At 35.2% G+C, this 19,086-nt stretch overlaps 1 protein-coding gene across 1 annotated transcript in view; it reads right to left on the reverse strand.

Annotated features, from left to right (window-relative positions):
- The window catches only part of LOC124366404 (chromodomain-helicase-DNA-binding protein Mi-2 homolog), a 136,131-nt gene that overhangs the window by 89,739 nt on the left and 27,306 nt on the right, over positions 1–19,086 (reverse strand).

Genomic DNA, 19,086 nt, shown 5'->3' on the forward strand with positions numbered 1-19,086 from the left:
ATCGATTTCAGAGCAGCCATCAATATTTTGGAACATATCCAAAAGTTCTTGTGGCTGGACATCGTCTGGAGAGTCATTTTCCATATTACAGTTCCCCACTGGTTGAATTATATTTTCAGGCAAGTCGCATACAACTTTCCACAGTTTTTTCCAAGATTTAATTAAGCTGATTCTAGTCACTTGTTCCCAAGATTCTGCAATCATATACATTACAGTTTTCACATTAAATTTTTTGAGAATCTCAACTACACCGTGTTCTCCTTCATTGTCAATGATTGTGCTTAGCATCTGTCTTCTGTAAACCTTCTTGATTTTCTCGAGAACCCCCTGGTCCATGGGCTGTAATAGCGCTGTTACATTATGCGGCAAAAACTTGACGGTAATGTCCCCACTGTCCAGCACATCTGCAGACGGATGTGAAGGAGCATTATCAATTATTAGGACAGCTTTAATTGGCAACCCACAATCTTTTAAATATTTCGTCACACCTGGCACAAAACAATCAAAAAACCAGTTTTTAAAAGTGTTGCTGTCCATCCATGCACTTCTTTGAGACTTGTAGACAACTGGTAGAGAATCCCGATTTACGTCTTTGGCCATTATTGTCAATAGGTCTTTGCTTTTTTTGTATCCTTTGCGTCTTTTTCAGTTTTTGGGGCCAAAGTATTGCTCGGGAACATTCTGTAAAACAGACCCGTCTCATCGGCGTTGTATATTTGATCTGCCGTTAAATTTTCTTCTTTAACAAAATCAAAAAACTTGTTTTTATAGTCATCAGCAGTGCTGTTGTCCCCAGATAGACTTTCTCCTGTGATAGATAGTTGGCGAATACCATGCCGTTTTTTCCACCCATCCAACCATCCTTGATTCGCAGTAAAATTTGGTTCACAATCAGGCAAATGTTTATTCAGCTTGATTGCCTTTTCGTGAATGATAAGCCCAGACACTGGCAAGCCACGTTCCCTTTCCACACAAAACCAAACATACAAAGCGTCGTCAAGAGTCTCGTTTTTAGCTTTCTTAGCTTTGCACCAATTGCCCAAACTGTCTTTTGTTATCATCCTGAAACAAAATTCTTCGATTTTTGTCCTACTTGTTTTCCAATCCGATACTGTAGATGTACCAACACCATAAGATGCTGCAATTGTTTTTAAAGATTCGCCTTTAACAATCCTACCTAATGCCTCTAGTCTCTTTTCCATTGTCACTACATCATTTTTACGTTTTGTTGCCATCGCGTAGATAAAAACAAACGCACAACACAAATGAAGCACACTATCTGAAGCACGATTGCAGAACAGAAGCAAACAATACAGTACACTACACACACAACACGGGCACAAGCGAGCGGAGCGAGGTAGGAACGGTACTGAGGGGCCAGGCGTGGTGGTAGCGTGGGAGAGGATTTGGGGAAATACGCGTCTGTTATTGTTTCCGAGAATCCGGGACAATGACCGCCACTCGGCCGCCGTGTGCCATGAGTCACACACTCACTGTCGTACAGTCCGATCAAATACTGATGCAACATCGATTCACGGATACTATACCGCTCAAAAATATTACATTTTTATTATTGAAATGTTTGTCTGATTTTTTTATTTTTTAATTGAAAATCGGTCCGGGTTAGCCGGACTTCCGGGTTAAGGGGGGCCGACTTATCGGGGTTGTACTAGTCCAAGAATACCCTTGATCTTCTGTTTGGTGAATTACGCTTTTGATTTTTATTATGCCCTGTGATTCTTTACCAGTTATTTCAGGAGCCTACACAGTTTGGTTCAGGGGGTGGAAAGTCTGTTAATATAACAATCTCTTTTAAGATTTATTGTCTTATTGCCGATTGATCTTAAGCTACATATTTTTTCAGAGCACTCTTTTGTTTGACATTACTTTGTAGGGTGGTTCAAGTGGCTTCAATAACATATTAGTGATTCAGAAGAAAGTTGTTAGAATGTTGGCTAGAACAAGGTTTAGAGACCTTTGTTTGTACAGAAAAATATTTTAACTGTATATAGTCTGTATGTTTTAAATTTGTTATTAGACATTAAGAAAAAACTAATTCTTTAACTTTGAGATCAGATGTACATATGTATGTACAAGAAATTGTAAAAATCTTGATGTATTTTATTGTAAGCTAAGTAACCAGTAACTTCTATAAAATTCAGGGCATCAAACTATTTAACAAGCTTCCCCTGGAAACATTGATCCAATATCAAAGTTTAAATAAGTTTTTTATGTGTAACTTTGTTAAATATCCTTTTCTGTTAAAAGATGCTGATTTTAAAGCTATATTTAAAGGCTCTTTACCAGAGAAGGATATAAATGCTATTGTTTACGTATATTTCTAAGTTCAGTAAACACACAAACCTGATTATGTGATTATTAATATACTGTGCAGTATCCAGCAACAGGATAATTTATCAAACTGCAGCTAGAGACATTTTCATTTAAGGAATGATACTAGTAAAGTTTGTCTCTTCGTCCCTACATTCCGCTACATTGCAAACATTTTGTAATAATACATTTTAACTTAACCTTTCCAGCGTTATTGACGCGGATCCGCGGAGGGCCACTACAAGCTCAAAACGTTATTGCCGTGGATCCGCGTTTTTGCATTCTTTATTTTCTTACTGCTATGTTAGTTGAATATTTTGCTGCTAGATGGTTCTAGTAGTCATGCGACATACAGACGGGTTGCCCTGCTTCGAATTCTGTTACAATGGGAGTGGCAGTTGCTTCTAATTGGCCAAACACTGTCTAGCGGGCGTGGCCCCGCGCCTTTCACAAAGTCATTGACGGGAGCTCCCGTCAAGGCATCTAGCCAGTTAGTTAGTGAGAAGCGTCCGGTACACGCATATGTATTTCGGTTATCGCTTATTTTCTGTTGTGTCCTATTCTTTTTAAAGTCAATTATTCATATTATATACAGCAGTTTCCAGTATTTATTTAGTGTTTTTTACCATTATTCGTGTGAATGGCGAATCCAGACGATACGGAATTTGAAGATTTGGTAATTCTGAGCAATTACTTGGCCAACCCCAAACTTTTTCATATTTTTTTACGGTCATAAGGATGCTATCAGAAAGCAAGAAACATAATTCAAGCCTCGCAAGGCTGTCCTACAGTTTGCCGAGCGATAAGAAGGTTCAAAGTCCAAGCGATAACAGTGGTTTGCGGGAGACGCGCGGAATGTCAGTTGTGACAGCCCGCCACCAAATAAACACTCTTTGTCTACTTTTGTATTTTTCTAATTTTATTGGTTTGTAATATAGTATATGTTTATCTATAAAACTGTGTTTTATTCCCATACTTAATGAATAAATGATAAAAATATTAGTGACAACTACACTGCTATTCTACGATATTCTCAAAAGTTAACAATTAGCCTTAGAAATCCAAAAAGGGCTAAACAAATTTTATTTACCGTTAAATAACTCTATTTTGACATACAGAAACGAAAATAAATTTAACTTTACACATTGGAAATTTAAAAAAATTGTAACTTTATCAAAGATCAGGTCTAACTTTTCATGACGCTTAAAGGGTTAATAGAACATTTTTTTTAGTTTCCCTCCCACAATTTACCACCTCCCGAAATCTGCCGCCCTGGGCTATGGCCCTTTAAACCCAAATGTAAAATCAGCCCTGAACCTAATACACTTGTACATACCTCAGTCAACAAGTTACTTTAATATGGTTTTGAGTATTTCTCAGCACACATGAACACTAGAGAGAGGCATATAATTGGAAAATTAATAATTCAAGATCACCCATTTTTAATAACAAATAGTTTAGGAATCTTCAAGTGATCAAGAAAATAACCATTGGCATGACATTCTTTACTTAAATTGGTTACAGGAGTTTGAGTCCAGGATAAAATTATAATTTTCGGTATTCTAGTTGAAATTTCTGTCTGCACAACAAAAATTTTTCATTCTATTTAGTAACCTAAATTTAACCCATAGAGAGAGTGTCTTTTCAATTTTTCAAAGTCTTATACACATAGAGCTACACTCTTTTTATCAATTTTCAAATGTTTAGGTTCGCGTCCACAACATTCTCAGTGAACGTGTGTTGTAATTTTCTGATTATGTTTTGCACTATATACCATATATTTTTTAGTTACATATTGTGAAGTGACAGTATTAATGTAGACTTATAAATATAGTGAAATCTTTGCTTGTATCAAAATATAGTGTGCTTGGTTAAGATCTAGCCTACGCTTATGGAGTCAAATTTCAGTGTTTCATTGTTCAGGTGGATTTATTGAACTAACAAACTTAAAATAACAAGTTTCAGTTTTCACTGAAGAGAGTTCACCACTACTCAAGAGCCAACTGGAGCTACCTTTTGTCTATTGCTTGAATTAGAAATATTATTAAAAAGCACAAATCATATTAAAGTTCATCTAGTAATAGCTCAAAATGACTGGCTCGTTCTTATCGGCTAATTTAAGTTAACCCTACATCGGGCGATAAACGGAGTTTTCCTCTGTGTATTTTTTATTATTAAAAATAGTACTACTATTGCGATGTTGGCAGTAGTTTCCCGCAGTGTACTTCACGAGCATCTTTCAGGGAAGCGAAACAATAGCCTCCCGCTTATCTTTGTCAAAATATGTCAGTATGAGGTCTACTTCCGTGCGAGACTGGATGATTCCTCCGTGAGCGCCTTATTGTGTATAGTTTTTATGGAGTAATAATCCGTGTGCGCCTAAATGTGTGACCTGTGATGGTTTCTTTTTAAGTTTTACAATATATTTTATTTGAATTTTGTGAAATGGAGAATAAAGACGAGAGACTTGTCAGTACAGTACCAGTGTGCTAGGGAACATTTCAGTACTCTTTATGGAGTGAACATTGTCGTTATAAGAACCGGAAGAAAAATGTTTTGAAACTTTGTGTAGTGTGTAAAAAAATGTTTAGTAAAGAATAAATTTTGATTTCAGAGTAATAATTGAAATTACAATTGTATAATATCTCAAGAATTGAATTATGTTATTTTGTAAGAAGTTAAAAACTAAGTTAATTTCCATATATTATTACAGCAAGTTAAACATTTTTACAATTAATTACATTATTCCTTCAAATAAATCATGTTGTTACTATACAATAAAATTTTTTAAGATTTTGAATTTCTTATTTGGAAAATTCATTACATAAGAGTAATTTTTATTTAATTTCTAATAATGAATATATTACATTGTACTTAAATCAGTATGAATATGTAAACAAATAAAAACAGTTTAAACGACTATGATATCCATTATTCGCTAACCTGGAGGAAACCTCCGTGAGCGCCTGGTGTTTCTAATTTTAAGCGCCTGATGGAGGGTTAAATAATGTTGGGAAGTTAGAGCTAAGAAGCCCTCTCTAACACTAAACCAATGGCTCCACAGGCGGGTTGTTTGAAAGGACGGGATCACTTCACACAGCAAAGCTCGGTCATTTTGCAATGACTGCCTTACCTACTATACTGCGCCATTAGCAAATTTTTGTATATTACAGTTTCATAACATGTTCTTCTCTTTGTTCAATTAATGAATTGTTGGCTATGATTTAAAGCCACGAGTGCAAATTTGTAGCTATAAAATTCAGACATAATTAGGTGATAGGAAATTGAAATAATGGTCTCTTAGCCAGCTATTAAACCACAATATGAAAGTAATCTACATTATGTCTGAACAATAATTTAATACTAATGCCAATGTTCAGGAATGGCGTCACAAAACCTGTAACTCTTGTACACTACTATTTATTGTAACCTTACTTAGGCTATGTGCAACAAAGTTTCCTTAATCCAACCAATATCACTAGACTCATTAGTTATTATTATAACTTTACCATGCCAAATTTATGATAAAATTCACTGAATTTAGTATTGGGTCTTGTATCAAGTTGGAGTTATTAACTCTTTTAAGGCTGATTTTTTAGGGTGATGAGTGAAAAAGGCCATGTTTTTATGGTCAAAAAGCTAACACATTTTTAGGTGTTAGAATGTAGTTTTAGTAAACGTATGTTTTATGACTATTCTGAGCAATTATGGGGTCAACATTTATCACACTTTAGTATAAGTAAGCGATACTTATTAAGTAAGATACATGAAACTTGAGTGTCACTAAAGCCATTGTTAATGCTGGTGAGCAATAAGAAAGTCAGTACATTGGGATTATACCGACCACACCAGTATGAAGAACAAAAAAATATAAATTTATAGAAACAAACATGAGAACGAAAAAACAACTCTTTAATTACAAAATTACAACGATTATCAATTGTTAATGGGGTCAGATTCCGTTATATGCCCCCAACGCTTAAACTTTTTTTCAATGAACTTAGAACGTTATAAAACGATGTAGTTGAGTAACAGAAATAACATTCCATCAATCAAAAAGTATTTCCAGGTATTGTGATCGGTATTGTTGTCGCTGTTATCTTATCTTTCTCGAGAATCCCGATTACGACAGGCCGTACATAATTGCCTTTCCATTACAATTCAATTTATATTTCTGATCAGCCCCTGCAGAATTTGATATTTTACTGATAGGTACTACCTCAAGGGATGTTTTTCTTTCGTTGGCATCAGCGCGGGGCACGAAGCCCGGAGGCACTCGCATTTTGGATGGCGGAGTGTGATCAAGAATAAAAACAAGTTTTGTGTGTTTTACGAAGCCCGGAGGCACTCGCATTTTGGATGGCGGAGTGTGATCAAGAATAAAAACAAGTTTTGTGTGTTTTTTTCAATAAAGAGTTTAGTTTTTGTTAGGTAATGTTTGTTTGGTACTTTGGGATTATACCGACCACACCAGTATGAAGAACACAAAAATAGAAATTTATAGAAACAAACATGATAGAACGAAAAAAAACAACTCTTCAATTACAAAATTACAAACTTACAAGCATTTCCAGGTATTGTGATCGGTATTGTTGTCGCTGTTATCTTATCTTTCTCGAGAATCCTGATTACGGCAGGGCGGCCGCGCGGCATCACGTGATTTGCACGGTACATCATTGCCTTTCCATTACAATTCAATTTATATTTCTGATTAGCCCCTCTAGAATTTGATATTTTACTGATAGGTACTATCTCGAGGGATGTTTTTCTTTCGTCGACATCAGCGCGGGGCAGCACCGAAGGTGCTGCCGAAGCCCGCACTGATGGCCGGAGGCACTCGCATTTTGGGTGGCGGAATGTGATCAAGAATAAAAACAAGTTTTGAGTGTTTTTTTTAATAAAAAGTTTAGTTTGGTAAATGTTTGTTTTTGTTGAATTTTTGTGTTTTGGAGAAATGTAGAGGGTAAAACACGGAAGTACAACAAAGCGATTGCACCAGCTGACACGGGCGGCGAGACTCTGCAATCACGTTATCTACTAGACGCTCGACTTTGACCTCTGTCTGAGGATGGGGAGGTGTTTGCGATAAGACAATTCCTGTTTTATATTGACGAAATATTGTTCTACGCTAATCTAGTAATCAGTAGAAACGAAATGTGAAATAACGATTCATGTCTGGGTGTGGTCGGTTATAATCCCAAAGTACCCGAATTTTGTCATTGCTATCTCAATGTCAAAAGAGTTTAAAACAATCGGAAATGTAAGAATAGGTTAAGATGAGGTTTATTGATGACATCTGTTGAGACGAAACATCATGTCTGGATCTAGCCATCGAGCTCACTACAGTAGGGAGCACCCAAAAGTGCAGTTGAGGGAGGAGCCTATTTGGCGCGTGACCTTGGAGCAGCCAACCAGGACTGAGCGGACTTGGTAGGGTTCCTCTTATGTCAAAGATATTACTAGTCTAGACATAAGAGCCTCTTTTCTTCGGAGGGAAACAAGACAGGTTAATGCCCTAAATTTTTCCTCATGGATCTCGACAGGAGACGTGTCCTATCCCCCCCCCACCACACCTTACCCATCCAGAATATCCTGTCACTCCGGAAGCAATGCAAAGGTCCATTTAGGACTAGGTGCAATTTATAAGCTGCTCTTACTAAGAGAACAAAAAAAACCTTTTTGTCATGAATGCTTTCTGATTCTAATGAGAAAAAGGTCATATGCTACTCTCATCGTCAAATAACAGATAGTTTTGAAGAATATTCTACACCGAAAAAGTTTGTTACCATGATTCTTCCATGACTAGAGAACATTTTAATACGAGTATGTTAGTTGTAAAATGTGGAAGCTCATAATCTTGCAGCTTTACAAGACATCTTAAAAAAGGCATTTTCCAAAACTTAGACTCTTTGGATTGATTCATTTTCTCTCAATTTCAACTGTGGGACCCAAATAAAATAAGAGTAAATAATTTAAATTCATTTTGCCGTTTAATAAAACACGTTTTCTATAAACGGATCGAGAAACATATTTCATGTGTGAAGTAATAAATACAAGAAACTATTCCGCACTGATGGCCGGAGGCACTCGCATTTTGGGTGGCGGAATGTGATCAAGAATAAAAAACAAGTTTTGAGTGTTTTTTTAATAAAAAGTTTTAGTTTGGTAAATGTTTGTTTTTGTGAATTTTTGTGTTTGGAGAAATGTAGAGGTAAAACACGGAAAGTACAACAAAGCGATGCACCAGACTGAACGGGCGGCGAGACTCTGCAATCACGTTATCTACTATGACGCTCGACTTTGACCTCTGTCTGAGGATGGGGAGGTGTTTGCGATAAGACAATTCCTGTTTTATATTGACGAAATATTGTTCTACGCTAATCTAGTAATCAGTAGAAACGAAATGTGAAATAACGATTCATGTCTGGGTGTGTCGGTATAATCCCAAAGTACCGTTTGTTTTTGTTGAAGGAGAAATGTACTGTAGGGGTAAAACACGGAAATACAACAAAGCGATGAACCAGCTGAACGGGCGGCGAGACTCTGCAATCGCGTTATCTACTAGACCGCTCGACTTTGACCTCTGTCTGAGGATGGGGAGAGGTTTGCGATAAGACAATTCCTGTTTTATATTGACAAAATATTGTTCTAACGCTAATCTAGTAATCAGTAGAAGCAAAATATCAAATAAAGATTCATGTCTGGGTGTGGTTGGTATAATCCCAAAGTACCCAGTTTTCTTTTTAGTGTAGGCTATTACTAGCTTATATAAACTCAATGATATAATCAATTATTGATGTTATGTTGTTTGACATAGGTAAATGTTGACCCAAGAGCTACAGTAACTTAAGTTATAATAAGCAGCCACGACAACAATCAAACCAACTATCAATTAGAAATATCTAAACTATTGAATAGGTAGCTACAGTATAATAAGCAGCCACCTCAACAATCGAATCAACAATCAATTCGAAAAATATCTAAACTATAGAATATATAAACATGTGACCTACAGATATTTATAATTAATAATTGCCAGCTATGTTTATTTTTAAGAATAAAAATATTTTTTAGTTCAATCTTACAACCTATAATGTATACCGGTTCGACATTATAATTAATTTTAAAAAATCATGGTATTAGAGTAATTGCCGGCTGACCGTAAGTATAATGGCCATATACATGTGTTAAATATGTGTTACAAGGTGTCACATACTTTTACCCGGCTACAGTATAATAAGAGGCCATCACCACAACAGAATCATATTTATTATTTATTATCTAAACTATACAAACAAAAATGATCAATTACTTTATATACAAACTATCTATGGTTGTGTAACTATAAAATGTAACAAACAAAACAGTTTAACATTTAGTTACTTGTTACTGTTTTTAAGGATAGCCTATACCATGATTCTATTGTGGTGGTGGCCTCTTTTTATACTGCAGCCAGATAGATTTTTATTCATCATTATATTATTGTTTATTAAGATATAACAACAGCCGAACTATAGGGTTACTTTAACTTTGTTTTACTATTTGTGATAGGATTTGTTAGCCTACTCATGAATATCGATGATTAGATTGTTATGATGGCTGCCTAGGCCTATTGTACTAGCCTACCCAACCTAGCGTAATGCGATGTTAGGACTACTGACTGATATCACGTTTCACGATGTCCGTCAGCACTAACAAAATTATAATCAGGAGTGGAAGGCTAGAAGCTTCTCTGATAAATTCAATTTTGTTTCCACCTTAAAATAACTCTTTAGATCCATCATTGATTAAAAGTTGACTCAGTAGAAATAGGTAATTAAGGTTAAGTTTATTAGACTAAGTATTAATTTTTTAATCAGTTTTCAGAAGATCATTAGGCACTAGATTGTAAAAAATGGGAAATTCTATTACCCTAATTTGGAAATGTATGGTGAATAAGTCAACTTTTCAACACAGGCCCAACATATATGACACCTAGGCATAGGCTTAAATTGGCTAACTTAGCCTACCAAGTTGAAAGTTATAGGCTAGTTTCAGTATAACCAAAAATATTCAAGGAGAAAATTGAGAAAGAATCCTTAATCCCAAAGACAATCATGAATAATACAATACTTTAAAATCAATAACAAGTGTATCATTTCTTGGATTGCTTCAGTCATAAAAATTAAGCAGCTTATTGTTAAAAGGTTTCAGAGGTTATGGTACAAAATGCTATAGTAATACAATTTTCATAATAAAACCTCTTCTACACAATTTTCATGAAAAACATAATATCAATAAATGTTTACTTTCAATGCCAATTTCTTTGTTTGACGTCCTCCATTTTGTTGAAGGGTCATGGAATCCCGCGTACTGACAAGGAAAAATAATGAGGATCCCCTCCGAACAACAGCTATTAAAAAGAGACTTTCCAAACTAAAATTAATACATTTATTAATGAAATATCTATAAAACTTGATAAAAAACAAGTACTTGTATTTCTCAGACTAGGTGAATGAACTTTTGAGAATGTAAACGCTATTCCAATTGAAGTAATTTGTTACAGAAATTGACTCGGCTTTGAGCTTGGTTGATATAACAAGCATGGTTGGCGCTTTCAACTTACCGGCATAAGATTCATCCATTTCTTCGTCAGAAGCCATTACAGGATTGAAATCAGTTCACTATTAGTTAATACACAATAGTTGTTGTTTAATACAAAGCAAACAAACGATATCTGTCAGCAACTGCACACAAGAATTGCCAAACACAGATGATCACAGAGAACAGCTTGCAAGGAAGTAGCGAGCGACGAGCAACTTTGATGCTTCTGCGCATGTGCAGTGAGTCGCTTCCGATGACCCGGGATAATTCGCTATGGTGGAAAGCGAGGGGGGATTGGAAACTTGGGAAATAAAAGTGTTTTTCTTAATAATATCTCAAACACTTACAAGTTTTTCGTTAAAACATTTCAGACAAAAAAATCACGCTAGTGATTCATATAATAACACCTTTGTATTCGCACTATATATAGAACAGTTATTTGAAATAATATGGCGTATTTTAATAATTTACATTTCCTACTTATTAAAACAACTGTATGTACATTGAGGTCAAGTATCGATTGATGATAAAGATGGCGCAGGAGCATGAGCACAAGCAAGACAAAGGATTACACTGCGAATGTATCGATATGTCATATTAAGAAAAAGCCTAATATAAGTAACGTATGCAAAAAATTTCAGTAATGTAGCAAAATTAGTACAAAGATTTCTTTGGTACTTATAGAAGTATTCACTCAGGAATAATTCAGCCAATTTATACTTTAATGTGAAAATACAAAAATAAACATCAGTGATTTGATTTTTATAATTTCTCAAACACGCGTAATATTATGTTCCTCAACTATATCTAGGAAATGTTTACATTCCTGTATTTATTCAAAAACGACAATTTATCACAGTACGGTATATATATTCACTTGAGAATTAATTGCAAGAGCAAGGTTATTGTAAGAAACCAAAATAAAGTAAATAACAATAGGAATACGAAGAACGTCTAGGATTTTCTAATAATCGGTGTTTGATGCCTAGGCCTAATAGAAAAATATGTTTTTTACGGTAGTCTAAGACCCTACAATTATTAGAGAAGAAGAACTGAACATTTTTATTGTAATTCACGTAACTTGCAATCGTAGGACTACATAACGAGATAGTTGTTGTGTCCATATCTTTACGCACTATAATTGTAAACACATTATAGTTACAAAACTGTCAGGATAATCCATTTTAATAAATAATTATATGAAACGTTAACAACAGACAAAGACAGATAAACTGATATTTACATAGAACAGCTGTGAATAATGTTTAATGCTGATTTAGACATATAATGTAACAAAAGTGCCACATTTCGCAGATTGGGATCTTGATAAAAGGCGTGACGATAATAGTCGTATATAAAGATTATTTGAATTTTGAAATCAGCACAGCACCAGGTGAACATGTGAAATGCACTTCTACATTTAGGTTATGTGGTTTTATAATTATTATCTCAATTTGGCCCAACTTAAATTTGTTCTTATGACTACGTTTATTTAGATTGAACTAGATTTAAAAGAGAGTATGATGGATTCTAGTTTCCAGGCATCAACTTATGCTTATTTTGCATCCCAGGCTCTGTTATAGTAGAGGTCTCTGTACCCTCAACGAGATCTAAGACTTTCTGTCCTTCTGCTAACCTCGAGTTTCTCATAATCCCAAATCACACTTTCTCTAATAGCTGCTTTTGAAAACCACGGAGCCACCTATAGAGAAGACCATGTTACCTCTGTCCAACTTTATTCCTTCCTTCTCCAATCCTCCCGGTTTCGGTTGGTTACGAGAAAGGGCTTCCTTAATAGCCTCCTTGGCCACCATGTTCAATGTTATCTAGTTTTGGATCATATACCGCTTTAGTAATAGTGCGGTGAGCCGTTAATTACCAAGTTACTGTAATGACCAAGCTTAGTTTTTAGTGATCCTTAACTTTCATTCGATAAACGGACGTACATGCTTCAGCCATGACGTGTAAGTCCAATAGCAGAAGTTGTGGAATAATAATTTCAAATGCAGCTGAAGTACTGCTCCTAAAAGCCCCTGTTATTAAGAAGTAGGCCATCCCAAGTAAATAGGTAAGTTTGTCTTTGGCAGTAGTGTGTTCTTCCTTTATGCACCAGACTAGTAAGCTATAGATTATTTGGAGACTTATAATCCCACAATATAGCCCATGTGTAATTTTATGTCCCGATCTGTGCCAACAAAGCATCATAACGTTCAACGTCAGCTTGCGATCTAAGATCAACACTAGATATTTGAAAGATTCAAAGACAACAAACTGTATGACATCAGCTTCAACTTCAAAAGAAACTCTAGATTCTTTCTCCTGGTGGAGTATATTATTACTGACTTTGGGAGATTGCCTCAAAGGCCCTCCCTAAGACAACACGCGTGGTTCACAACAAAGACCAGCATTCATGATGTCGGCCACAAAACGTTGTAGTATAAAGTAGACATGGTGGGAAGGGTTGATTCCATGTGAATGTTGAGTTAAGCTCAAAATCACCTCCCTTTTAGTGCAGCGTCTGGGATCTTCTTCTTAACTTCTGCAATCTGGAGACATGTTTGTCTGAAGAGATTCAGAAAAGGTCGCCGACGAAGAAGCCCAAAATGAACTCGTTACATCGTTTTGACATGTAGGTGAAGAGGTGTTCTCATTGTCTCATCAGGTGCTGATTTTTTCGTATCTCTTCAGACGAATATGACTCCAGATTTCAGGAGCCAAGTTTGTAACAGCGTCAGAGCCCAGACGCTGCACAAAGAGGAAGGTGAATTGGAGATTAACTCAACATTCACAAATGTTGTATTTTCCTCGTACCTCGCGCCATCATCATAACCATGGGCATAGATAGATACTCGCTTGCGTTTGAGCTTCTAAGAGACCATCTACCAGAAGATTCTTGAGCAAAGGTGACAAAACATTCCCTTGTGGACAGCTATTTCATAGGGCAATGACCACAGATTGCTCATAAAACGTTCCCATAACCGAGATGCAGAGAGGGAGGGGGTAACAATTGGGGGTAACCACCTTCCCTTAGAGCCCCCTAGTATATATTTCTAGGGTAAAAATATTTTAATGAGGCAAATTTTTGTAACTAATGAGGGTCTCCAACTGACCATGAAAACTGTAATTAAGCCATGAACTTCGTTTACCATAAAACAACCCCTTTGATAATCCTCGCATTCGTTTACAAATCGCAAAGTCTCTACAACTAGCGAATCAATAAATCAACAAGTGTCATCATCGCTTCTCCGTCGTCAGTCAGTGGACGGACAGTGGAAAATCGCTACTGCATGGTATACTTTTTCGTATTTTGCAACCAAAAGAAAAACTAGGATGTATGAGTGGTGCTGGAAATCTACGAGATATTTTCCGGTTGTGTAGTTAAAAAAATGTGAGTCTTATTGTTTCTTAGAGGTGAACTGGAGCTAAACTCAAGATTTACAATGAATCAACCCTTCCCACCATAGCTACGTTATGTGTAAAACACTTGGTTGCTCCAAGAGCCGTCCATAAAGATTGTGTCTGAAATATCGTAGTGGAATCAATTGTACACCTGATGGGAAATGAGAATACATAGCTACGTTGTGTTGTAAACATACGATGACCAAGGTTGTTAATTTTACTTTTATTTGTGTTTTTTTCCGAAATATATATTTTTAAAGTAAAACAAGTAACTTTCTCCATGTTTCTCAAGAGGTTCTGTAAGTGCCTCGAGTACATTTTTATTTTACGTGTTTGATGCTGTCACTGCTATGTAGAATTTTTACAATTCGTAACCATACAGGAAAATAATTCGTGCGGTAAGCAATACATAAACATAATTAACTATGAAAACTCTATACGTTAATTAAACAGTATACTTTCAATTATCAATCTCAATTTAAGATATTATGGATCGTTCAGCTCTCCTTCCTTGATCTCAGAACCATTCCTAGTACGCCTGTTGTCATCCGAACATAACCTAAAAATTCGATCTGCTTAAAGTTAAGTATCGGATGAATAAATTTCTATCAGCACATTCTTGGTTTTACAATCTTACACTTTGTCCTAAACAATACTGAATATTTAACTTCCTAACTGCAATCTCAAAGGCTATCAAAGATCCTAAAAAGTAAACCTATCCAAATGAAAGTAAACCATCAACTTCGCGGTAATGTCAAATCAAGTTTTTTTAGTCACGTCTAGTAACTAAAGACGTGACTCCTTCTCTTTCAAAGGTAAATGGATTTTGTTCGTTATTGCGCTGTAATTGTAAGTAAAGATTCGTCGTTCAAGTAGGCCAATCGCAATCCTCTCGATTTTCAAGTTTGGATAGTTTTTCTAAGGTACTCACCCTGGGATGTAACTTGTTATAATTTTACAACTGACTCAGAACACCGTTTTTGCTGTGTTATCTTAATGAAAATATTTCAATTCTGGTTAAATGTTTGACATGTATTATTGTGTTAACAACGAAGCATAACTTATTTTTTTTTATAAATTAAATTTTTAAGTCAGCGTGTTTCATGAACTGGAAAATACTGAACTGCAGTGAATATTTATAAATTATGCTTACAACTTGAATCGAAATAACATACTGGTTTAGTTACTGCCAACGTGAATAATACATTGAAAACATTAACAAGTTACTTTATTAGTCACTTCATTGAAATCGGACTTCATTCCGGTTTCAAGTACCTATTTTCCAGCAAACAATTTTATAGTACTTCAGGTTTAAGTACCGATTCGCGATGGGTATGAAATAAAAGAAATTTCACTCACTAACATTTCTGTATAAGACAGGCTATAAGTTTTGTTAGATTACAAAATTTGTATTGTTACAATGAAAATGTAATACAACAAATAAAAACCACTTACAATTATGGACACTAATTACATAAACATATCAGCTTGAAATGTTCTTTAATACTGAACCTTGTAACACAACCTAATAATTAATAATTTTGAGTAAGAGATGTGTACGAGACTTCGTTAGAATTTTGAATGGACTGTTTAACCAATACCTATAGCATGTAGGCCTACGAGGTCAACGATTTGACAGCGTTGAAGAGGTTAAGAAAAAAACGAAGCTCGAGCTTGCAGCCATTTCTAAAGATGACTACAAAACATGTTTTGATCAATGGAAATACCGTTGGGACAAGTGTATTAGTTGTAATGGAGATTATTTTGAAGGAGATAAGGTCGTATTGTAAAAAATTTGATAATATATAATTTTTATAAAATAATTCAGGTTTTTTTGGGTACCCCCTCGTATTACAATGACACCGACATCATGATGATTGATGTATTATGAATGATGTTGATGTTGTTGTTGTGTAACTTACTCATCATGAAAATTAATTTAACTTAAACGATTTCTTCAAAGACGATCGCTCTGCTAAACTGTACAATCTTTAAACTAAATGGATTTTCTATCCTGTTTTGTACTCATTTACAATTTTTCTCCTATTCCGCCAAATTCCTTTTCCTGACTCCTTGGACATCGTGGCACAGTCATCATCTCTAGTTGAGGCCCTAGACGTTTTCCCTGGACACGATGTCCCAAAACCGATTATCTACGAGGTAACATGCAGAGCGTTTCAAAAAGAACTCCCTAGTTTTAAGTGTAAATCTAATGGAGAAATTGATGAAAAAAATACATCAGTGAGTACATATCATGAAAGAGAATTCCTTCAAGTTTTGTTTAGTGTTAGTAGACTTCAACGTGGGATCTTGTCCATTTCTTGTCCTGCACATGTCGAAACCATTTCCACTTCTGGCCACGTATTTCAACATTTTCAGGCGTAACTGCCCCAACCACCGTGACGATTCTTTCCCGTAAATGATCACATGATGATCTTTTCACTGTTTTTTTATGTGATCCCAAAAGAAAAAGTCCAGTGGGGTTAAGTCTAGGCTTCGTGGTGGCCAAGGGGGAAAGGTCTACGGACTACGCGCGGAGGCAAAAAAATGCATTGAGCCAGACCTGCCTATCCATCCATCTTCCTGTAAAGGGAGTGTTAAGAGCCGTAGGCACATGGTTACTGTAATGAGGAGGGGCGCCATCTTGTTGGAAAAACTTGGAGAGCTGATGAATCAAATACCACAAACTAGAATAGTGTATGTTACTTTTTACAGATTCTAGGACATTAAAAACAGGGAGTTCGTTTTCAAACACCCTTTACTTTAAATCTTACTCGTCAAATATAATTCACATCTTCCGTAGTAAACAGAAATATTGATTTTACAATACACTGTTTTAGAACAACTTTATCTAAATGCATACCTCGATAAAACGAGGGAATCTGTCTTCTTGGAAATTTAGCAAGAGAAAGTAGGAGATTACGTAATTTTACCCACAATCCTCAGTTATAAAGCTACTAAATCATTGCTAATTGTACAGAAGCATCACTATATAAAATTATCCCTTCAAAGACAAATGATTTATTGATTCTATTAGTTTAATTTTCATTTAAATTATAAGGAAATTGTTATTTAAAAGTATTGTGCAATATTTTTGCGTTTAAAATGTAATGTTAATTCGGTACAAAATTGTGCTCAGAGTAAACAATATGAAAGGAACTGTTTTCTTTCTCAATTTAAGCCTGCAATTTGTTTTTCTCAAAGCCACTGCAGATCTGAGTCTTCCAAAATGGTCTGACCATTTTTTATTAACATAGCTCGTTTTCGTCAACCGTAATTACATCTGGTTTAAACGAGACACCCTAAAGACAGTTTCTGTCTGCAACGACAGGGTATTATTGCTCAACGTACCTCAAGGCCTACTTCAGTAATAAGGCATTTCCTTGCGTTTTTATTTTAGCCAGTAAAGTATTTTAATGTCTACGGACAACCGTAAAATGTAAGACACCTACCTCCTTCCTCTACTAAGGATAACAAAGGTTTGTGGTGAATGTAGAGTTGGTCTTTATAACAGCAGTTTTCCTATGACCCCAAGGTTATTCCTGTCACGAAACTTTGTTATATAATCTACAGATACTGTTATCTACAATTTACTAGAACACTTGTGTTGAATAAGAAGATAATACTCTGGCTCTGTTTTCTGCAATGGTTAATGGACGTTTCTTTGAATGTCATTTTGACAGATAACTATATTAAATTTTCTAAAAGAGATAAAAGTCAAAATTGAAATGTTGGGGGTTCTGGTACAGTACTGAAGCGTGGGAGTAAAAATTTAAGCCGAGTTAAAATATTGAATTCAACTAATCCACTTTTAATGATGATATGCCAGCTATTAGCAGAACAGCAGGATCTTCACTTAGAGGGTTGGTTGATCGTGCCTGCTATTTTTGAACTTATGAATGGTAAATTCAAAAATAACAGAGGGAATATTAAGAAACCTGTTTAATGAGAAATGCATCTCTTCAAATATCAAGTTTGGATTAAGCACTGATAAGAGTCTTTCTTCTTGCAAATTTAGAATAATAAAAGTTGAAAGTGTATAGGTGTGAAGACCTAATGAAGTAGTAGAGCTAAACAGATACGCTTAAGTACACAAAGATTGAACCAAAATGGATTTATAGAGGGAAATAGTAACTCTGTGGCTCTTGCAGCCTTATAAAAATTGGACTATTGGTGTCCAAGTACTGGTTTTAAGGAATATATAACAAATGTCATTGTCCAATTTTAGGTTTATTTAGTGGCACAGTAAAATGGAGAAGAAGTGTGAGGTGGTAGGAAATACACAAGTGATAGTTATTAACAATGTTGTTCACAGGCTTCTTATTAGTAGTCCCCTTTAACAACCATCATTATATTGGTCGAGTAGATTTTTATTAGTAAATTTTAATAAGGACTTAATAATTGTGATTTAACAACTTTGAAAATTGTGGGGAAGAAAAAAATTTAGATTTTAAATGATTATTAGTTTTATTTAGGTTGATAAAAATTAATAATGCGATAAACACAAATTAATGTAACATAAACATCAACGAACAATAAAGTGATCTTAATAGGCTATAACAAATAATTAATTTAACAGTGATTTATATTATTATATATTTATAAATAGTTTAGATCTTATTTATTATAAATGATTTGTGAAATGTCACACTACCGTCTTTAGCGTCTACTTTAGCTATCTATATATATAAAAATGAAACTGTTCGTGTGTAACAGCATCACTCACAAACGGCTGGACGGATTCGCCTAATTTTTTTTTAAAATTTGTTCGTC

This window comes from Homalodisca vitripennis, chromosome 7 (assembly GCF_021130785.1).
Source record: "Homalodisca vitripennis isolate AUS2020 chromosome 7, UT_GWSS_2.1, whole genome shotgun sequence".
NCBI classification, from domain to species: domain Eukaryota; kingdom Metazoa; phylum Arthropoda; class Insecta; order Hemiptera; family Cicadellidae; genus Homalodisca; species Homalodisca vitripennis.